The 8,005-nt window shown below is 40.8% G+C and overlaps 1 protein-coding gene across 1 annotated transcript in view; it reads left to right on the top strand.

The window, feature by feature from the left end:
- The window catches only part of LOC138945528 (kinesin-related protein 4-like), a gene marked incomplete at its 5' end in the record, with an annotated part of 156,241 nt that overhangs the window by 120,933 nt on the left and 27,303 nt on the right, over window positions 1–8,005 (top strand).

Raw genomic sequence — 8,005 nt, 5'->3', positions numbered from 1 at the left:
GTCTCTTTTTATATTTAGTCAAGTTTTGACTAAATATTTTAACATCGAGGGGAATCGAAACGAGGGTCGTGGTGTATGTGCGTGTGTGTGTGTGTGTGTGTGTGTGTCTGTGTGTGTGTGTGTGTAGAGCGATTCAGACTAAACTACTGGACCGATCTTTATGAAATTTGACATGAGAGTTCCTGGGTATGAAATCCCCGAACGTTTTTTTCATTTTTTTGATAAATGTCTTTGATGACGTCATATCCGGCTTTTCGTGAAAGTTGAGGCGGCACTGTCACGCCCTCATTTTTCAACCAAATTGGTTGAAATTTTGGTCAAGTAATCTTCGACGAAGCCCGGACTTCGGTATTGCATTTCAGCTTGGTGGCTTAAAAATTAATTAATGACTTTGGTCATTAAAAATCTGAAAATTGTAAAAAAAAAATAAAAAATTTATAAAACGATCCAAATTTACGTTTATCTTATTCTCCATCATTTGATGATTCCAAAAACATATAAATATGTTATATTCGGATTAAAAACAAGCTCTGAAAATTAAATATATAAAAATTATTATCAAAATTAAATTGTCCAAATCAATTTAAAAACACTTTCATCTTATTCCTTGTCGGTTCCTGATTCCAAAAACATATAGATATGATATGTTTGGATTAAAAACACGCTCAGAAAGTTAAAACAAAGAGAGGTACAGAAAAGCGTGCTATCCTTCTTAGCGCAACTACTACCCCGCTCTTCTTGTCAATTTCACTGCCTTTGCCATGAGCGGTGGACTGACGATGCTACGAGTATACGGTCTTGCTGAAAAATGGCATTGCGTTCAGTTTCATTCTGTGAGTTCGACAGCTACTTGACTAAATATTGTATTTTCGCCTTACGCGACTTGTTTTCTTTGTCTTTGTTCACGGGGGATAACCGGTCAAATGCCGAACAGAAGCCGAATGCCGCTCATGACACGTGTGAAGGCAAGTTTTGTCTGTTTTCTAGGTATTGTTTGATTTATGTCGGGATTTAAGGTAAGCTACTGATTCAGCGATGACTAAATTTGTTTCTCGATGCATAAAAAGTCAGGGAGCGATTGATATTTTCCCGTAAATATCCTTCAAAGCTGAAAATGTCCGCGATCGAGCACCGGAAATGGCTGCTCGATGGGTTTTGCAAGTAGAAATGTGCTTTATTTCACCAAATCAGCTCGTATTTGGTGTGGGTACGGGATTCTAGAGGACGAAGGAGTCATAAGAGGTGCTAAGAAGTGCTATTTGGGAGTAGAATAAATCTTCCGAGACAGTAGACAAGAGAAGGTCATATTTGAGAGAGGAGCGCGTAGGCCGATTGTCTTTCCGACAAGCGAATGATACAGCAGATTAATCATTCGTTTTGACCAGAAACCTAGTCTCTAGTTTTTATGAATGAGTTTTTTAATTAAAACAATCACGAGAACTCTCTCGCTTTGCCTAATGGCTGTTCGATGGGTTTCGCAAGTAGAAATGTGCTTTATTTCACCAAATCAGCTCGTATTTGACATCGGTTTGGTATATATATATATATATATATTTTCTAATCCTACCGCGAACTGGATAGCAGACGCGGCACGACTGTTGCACCACACTTTGAAGGGGATATAGCTCAGTTGGTAGCGCGCTGGATTTGTATTCAGTTGGCCGCTGTCAGCGTGAGTTCGATCCCAGGTTCGGCGGAAATTTATTTCAGAGTCAAATTTGTGTGCAGACTCTCTTCGGTGTCCGAACTCCCCCCCCCCCCCCCCCCCCCCCCCCCGTGTACACTACATTGGGTGTGCACGTTAAAGATCCCACGATTGACAAAAGGGTCTTTCCTGGCAAAAATTGCTTAGGCACAGTTAATAATTGTCTACCTATACCCGTGTGACTTGGAATAATAGGCCGTGAAAGGTAAATATGCGCCGAAATGGCTGCAATTACTAGCCGTATACAATTTCATCTCACACGGCATCACTGCAGAGCGCCTAGAACTGTACCCACGGAATATGCGCGATATAAGCCTCATTGATTGATTGATTGAAGTAATCCCACACTTTGAAGTAAATTACTTCAAAGTGTGGGGATGTGCCCCACACTTTGAAGTAAACCCATTTTTTACTTCAAAGTGTGGGGGGATCTTCCCACACTTTGAAGTAAACTCAGTTTTTACTTCAAAGTGTGGGGGGATCTTCCCACACTTTGAAGTAACTTACTTCAAAGCGTGGGACTTTTGCATCGCCTGTTTGAGCCTGATGATTTTGTCAAAAAAAATGGCAAAGTCTTTTGGATGAGTGAACAGAAAAAGTGAGCGAGCCAAGAAACATAGGGATGTTTGTTATCAGGCTTTAAAGGCATATGTACTCGATGACTATACACGCTAATTGCTTTACCAACAGCTGGAGACATGCTAAATTAAGTTCCCTGCAAAATATTGTGGTCTAGGACCCCTTCAATGTTGAGATATGTTAATTTTCATTTTGATCTGGATCGTCCTATTTATAGATTTGGCAACACATGTAACGTTGATGCAAGGGAGCTAACACCGCGGCTTTGTTGACATCCTCACTTTTTCAGAGGCTAGAACAAGCTGTAATGCATGTATTATGGTCCGCGCATGGTGACATATCGTCATTATATGGTCTTATGGTGCGTTTGACATCGATTATGGGCAAACTACACTTTGTAAACACGGGAGCGCGTACATATGCCTTTAAGCAATGTCCCATTGTTGAGTATGACAAAAACTCGTGGTGACGATTTTAAAACATGTTGGGTCACGCATGGTCCAACCTTACATGGTCCAACCTTACATGGTCCAACCTTACATGGTCCAACCTTACATGGTCCAATCTTACATGGTCCAACCTTACATGGTCCAATCGTGCATGGTCCAATCTTACATGGTCCAATCTTACATGGTCCAACCTTACATGGTCCAATCTTACATGGTCCAACCTTGCATGGTCCAACCTTGCATGGTCCAATCTTACATGGTCCAATCTTACATGGTCCAACCTTACATGGTCCAATCTTACATGGTCCAACCTTGCATGGTCCAACCTTGCATGGTCCAACCTTACATGGACAACCTTACATGGTCCAACCTTACATGGTCTAACCTTACCATGTCCAACCTTACATGGTCCAATCTTACATGGTCCAACCTTACATGGTCCAATCTTACATGGTCCAATATTACATGGTCCAACCTTACATGGTCCAACCTTACATGGTGCAACCTTACATGGTCCAACCTTACATGGTCCAATCTTACATGGTCCAATCTTACATGGTCCAATCTTACATGGTCCAATAATATATATGGACCATGTAAGATTGGACCATGTAAGGTTGGACCATGTAATGTTGGACCATGTAAGGTTGGACCATGTAAGATTGGACCATGCGTGACCCAACATGTTTTAAAATCGTCACCACGAGTTTTCGTCACACTCAACAATGGGACATTGCTTAAAGCCATATGTACTCGATGACTATACACGCTAATTGCTTTACCCACAGCTGGAGACATGCTAAATTAAGTTCCCTGCAAGATATTGTGGTCTAGGACCCCTTAAATGTTGAGATATTTGAATTTTTATTTTGATCTAGATCGTCCTATTTATAGATTTGCCGACAGAGGTAGCGTTGACGCAAGGGAAATAACTCCGCGTCTTTGTTGACATCCTCACTTTTTCAGAGGCTAGAACAAGCTGTAATGCATGAATATGGTCCGCGCATGGCGACATATCGTCATTACATGGTCTTATGGTGCGTTTGACATCGATTATGGGCAAACTACACTTTGTAAACACGGGAGCGCGTACATATGCCTTTAAAGCCTGAAAACAAACATCACTATGTTTCTTGGCTCGCTCACTTTTTCTGTTCACTCATCCAAAAGACTGCCATTTTTTTGACAAAATCATCAGGCTCAAACAGGCAATGCAAAAGTCCCACGCTTTGAAGTAAGTTACTTCAAAGTGTGGGAAGATCCCCCCACACTTTGAAGTAAAAACTGAGTTTACTTCAACGTGTGGGAAGATCCCCCCACACTTTGAAGTAAAAAATGGGTTTACTTCAAAGTGTGGGGCACATCCCCACACTTTGAAGTAATTTACTTCAAAGTGTGGGATTACTTCAAAGTGTGGTGCAACAGTCGTGCCGCGTCTGCTATCCAGTTCGCGGTAGGATTAGAAAAAAAATATATATATATATACCAAACCGATGTCAAATACGAGCTGATTTGGTGAAATAAAGCACATTTCTACTTGCGAAACCCATCGAACAGCCATTAGGCTAAGCGAGAGAGTTCTTGTGATTGTTTTAATTAAAAAACTCATTCATAAAAACTAGAGACTAGGTTTCTGGTCAAAACGAATGATTAATCTGCTGTATCATTCGCTTGTCGGAAAGACAATCGGCCTACGCGCTCCTCTCTCAAATATGACCTTCTCTTGTCTACTGTCTCGGAAGATTTATTCTACTCCCAAATAGCACTTCTTTGCACCTCTTATGACTCCTTCGTCCTCTAGAATCCCGTACCCATACCAAATACGAGCTGATTTGGTGAAATAAAGCACATTTCTACTTGCAAAACCCATCGAGCAGCCATTTCCGGTGCTCGATCGCGGACATTTTCAGCTTTGAAGGATATTTACGGGCAAATATCAATCGCTCCCTGACTTTTTATGCATCGAGAAACACATTTAGTCATCGCTGAATCAGTAGCTTACCTTAAATCCCGACATAAATCAAACAATACCTAGAAAACAGACAAAACTTGCCTTCACACGTGTCATGAGCGGCATTCGGCTTCTGTTCGGCATTTGACCGGTTATCCCCCGTGTTGTTGGAGATGCATAGTTTTGTATGGTTGATGTTATTTGATGTTGCTGTGTGATGTTGATGTCGTGTACCAAAAAGAAATAAAAACGTGTTAAAAAAAAAAAAATCATTAACTGGAACCAGTCCGTGTTAACAGAATACAGATTTTGTGCATTCAGAAAAAAAAAAAAAAAAAAAAAAAAAAATAAATAAATTGAAGACGCTTGTTTTGGAACCTCCATCTCTTCTAAAGCCTCCTGCAATCTATTACGTCAAAGCAAAGAAACGTCACACTGAAAGTGTGGCGTGACGTGTTAGTTCTAAAGATTCATCGAGGATAATTAGCGAGCGCAATTTTTGTTTCTATAATGACGTTTGTCTCGGTGACCTTTGCATCATCAGCCGTGGAAAAACAGGTCCCTGCCAGACTTGCTTGACATGACCTCATTTACATGATACAATGATTTGAACGATTATTATCTCACGGGTGTCTCTCTCAGGTATATAGGATAAAAGTCTTGACCTCATCAAGTTATGATGCCATTGTTTAATTTGGTCACAGTCTTGCTGGACTCTTAGTGATAACAACATGTTATGATGTCATAGTGTCAGAAATGAGGTCACTCAAGGGTCTAAGTATACATATTTTGTCTGGGCTATCCAAAACCTAATATGGTCATGGAAATTAGTAATTATTATAATTCTTGTTTAAAAAAAAAATCAAAAATAATTTGGTGAATGTTGAGTATTTCAGGCTAGTGATGGCAGTGGGAAGGAGGTTAGTTTGAATATATGTGAAATATTCTTAGGGCGCAATAACTAAATGGATTGATACAGGTCACATAAGGATCAAGTTTGTGTCAATCAGTCGGACGTGAACATTCTTTTGGACATTATTTTATGAAGCTGGACCAGCTTTTTTTTGTTTGTTTTTTTGGAGGGGGGGGGGGGGGTCATTGGTAGTGGAATCCTTCTTTTAAAACCTACAAAACCCTAATGGAGATGACGAAAGAGAGTCATATAAAGCATTTGCTTTTCTCGTGGTTAATTTCCAGATTCCATTCTGAACAAGAGGCGAATTTCGTAAGAAATCGACAAACAGTAACACAAACTCAATCACTCCGTCACACGCACACACACACACACACACACACACACACACACACACACACACACACACACACACACACACACACACACAGTTGAAACTAACGCATCATATCTACTCCATGTATAATTTTCAAAAGAAGGCAAACAGATCTCACACACACACACACACACACACACACACACACACACACACACACACACACACACACACACACACGACCGCACAAACACGCACGCACACACAGAAACACTTTTATACTGCATCAGCATAATTATCATGGCAAAGCTTATCTACAATCATTTACCTACCCTAGAGCTTGCGTATCAAGATAATATATTCTTGGAATTGTCATACGACTAAGAGTTAAAGATATGGGCGTCACGATGGTCACACTCAAACAGGTTCACATGAGGTTATTTTCCCGGGTCCTCGCACTCCGAAGTACACTCCGATATTTTCCAGTGACACGTTCTCCTGCTGGCAACCAGCTGCGCGTGCTTGGGCATGAACGGTCACCAAGAAGACCATAATCTCTCATATACTGGCTGTATGAAAGCTATTAAGGTCAATGACAGCAAAACCACTTCCTCGCTGCAGCCCTGGGAAGCTTTTTAATCCTGTCCGGCCACCCAATTATCGGGATGTTCCTGTGGTAGGTATTCGTGGTTGAAAACGACGTTAAACACCAAATAAAGAAAGATGTCTTTGTATCAGAGAGTTGTAATGTTAATTTGTAAGGACGTCCTTTCCTTAAACAAACGAAGAGTTGGATTACAACGCTGCAGTGTTCTCTGCCCTGGATTCATGTCAACTGGCTGCAGCAGCCTGGTTCTTAAGATAATTCTGACGGTCAACTTAGTCAACACACTATTCACAGTCCATTTTGAGGAGCAACTGAGGCACTCTCTGATGGTCTTGTTTGAGTGATAACGATCAACTCAGGAGGAAGAAACCAACAGAGGAAAAAAGAAACCATTAACATTAATCGCAGAAAAATACAGAATCACATGTACCATTATGTAGAACAAAATTCCACAACAAGCTTTCTTTGGACGACTGTCGTTGTCTCAAAACTCGCATTCTACCTGCTGTCCAAAAGAAGCAAATCTTACGATGTGCTGCCTTGCAAGATAATGCCAAGCTGTTGCAAGGTAAGTTTACCAAACGTTACAGACATTAGCGAATCATGATAAGCTTAGTGCGTAAACAGCAGACAGTACAATCACAGAGTTGTGCTGCCTTGAAAGAAAATGCCAACAAAGACAAGGAAGCTGTTGCAAGATAAGTTTACCAAACGTTACAGACATTAGCGAATCATGATAGTGCGTAACAGCCATCAGTACAATCAAAGAGAGGAGTCTGGAATGAAACGCGATACAGATCTAGGTAGATCTAGCATTCAAAAACTGTCTTTCAAATTCATGTTGTTGCAAGGTACCAACTTTCACAGACAGAACCATGACAGAGCATGTTTTGAAACTGAGGAAAAATCGAAATAATTTTGACTTTGAGAACAGATTAATTCCGTTTCCTTATATCTACATGTTCAAGTAAATGGTGGAGTTTTTATACGGGCAGAGTAAACTTGAGACTCTACTGCAAGTCTTGAAATTCACAAAAATCGAACCAAGAACAAAGTCAAAGACAATCCAAACATTACAGGCACTTAAGATCAACTCATTTCACCAGAGGTGACTGCCTAGCACTGTTTTTGATATCCGTGTCTGCTGAAATAAAAAGAAAACAAACCAACTGATTATCAGTAGGTGGCACGTTGTAAGAGTGGGAGACACTAGATCTGTCTGTACTTACCGGGGACACGACTGCCAAATCGACACTGCGCTTTCGACAGCTCTTCCTCGCGCAGACACTGGAAAAACGCTGTGCAGATCAAACTGTAGGAAATCTTTGGTATCTTCTTTATCTATTTTTCTGGAGCTAAGAAAACCGAACAATGTGAAATCGTCTTCCCCGAATCGGCGAATGCAGAGGTGAGAACTGAAAAGTGAATCTATACCACAATCCTTCACGCGACCTGACCTGATCTTGACCCCTGACCTGGTCTACA

The sequence above is a fragment of the Littorina saxatilis genome, linkage group LG13 (genome assembly GCF_037325665.1).
Source record: "Littorina saxatilis isolate snail1 linkage group LG13, US_GU_Lsax_2.0, whole genome shotgun sequence".
Taxonomy (NCBI): Eukaryota; Metazoa; Mollusca; class Gastropoda; order Littorinimorpha; family Littorinidae; genus Littorina; species Littorina saxatilis.
The sequence above is the reverse complement of the archived record's forward strand: the minus strand, read 5'-3'. Positions and strand labels throughout refer to the sequence as shown.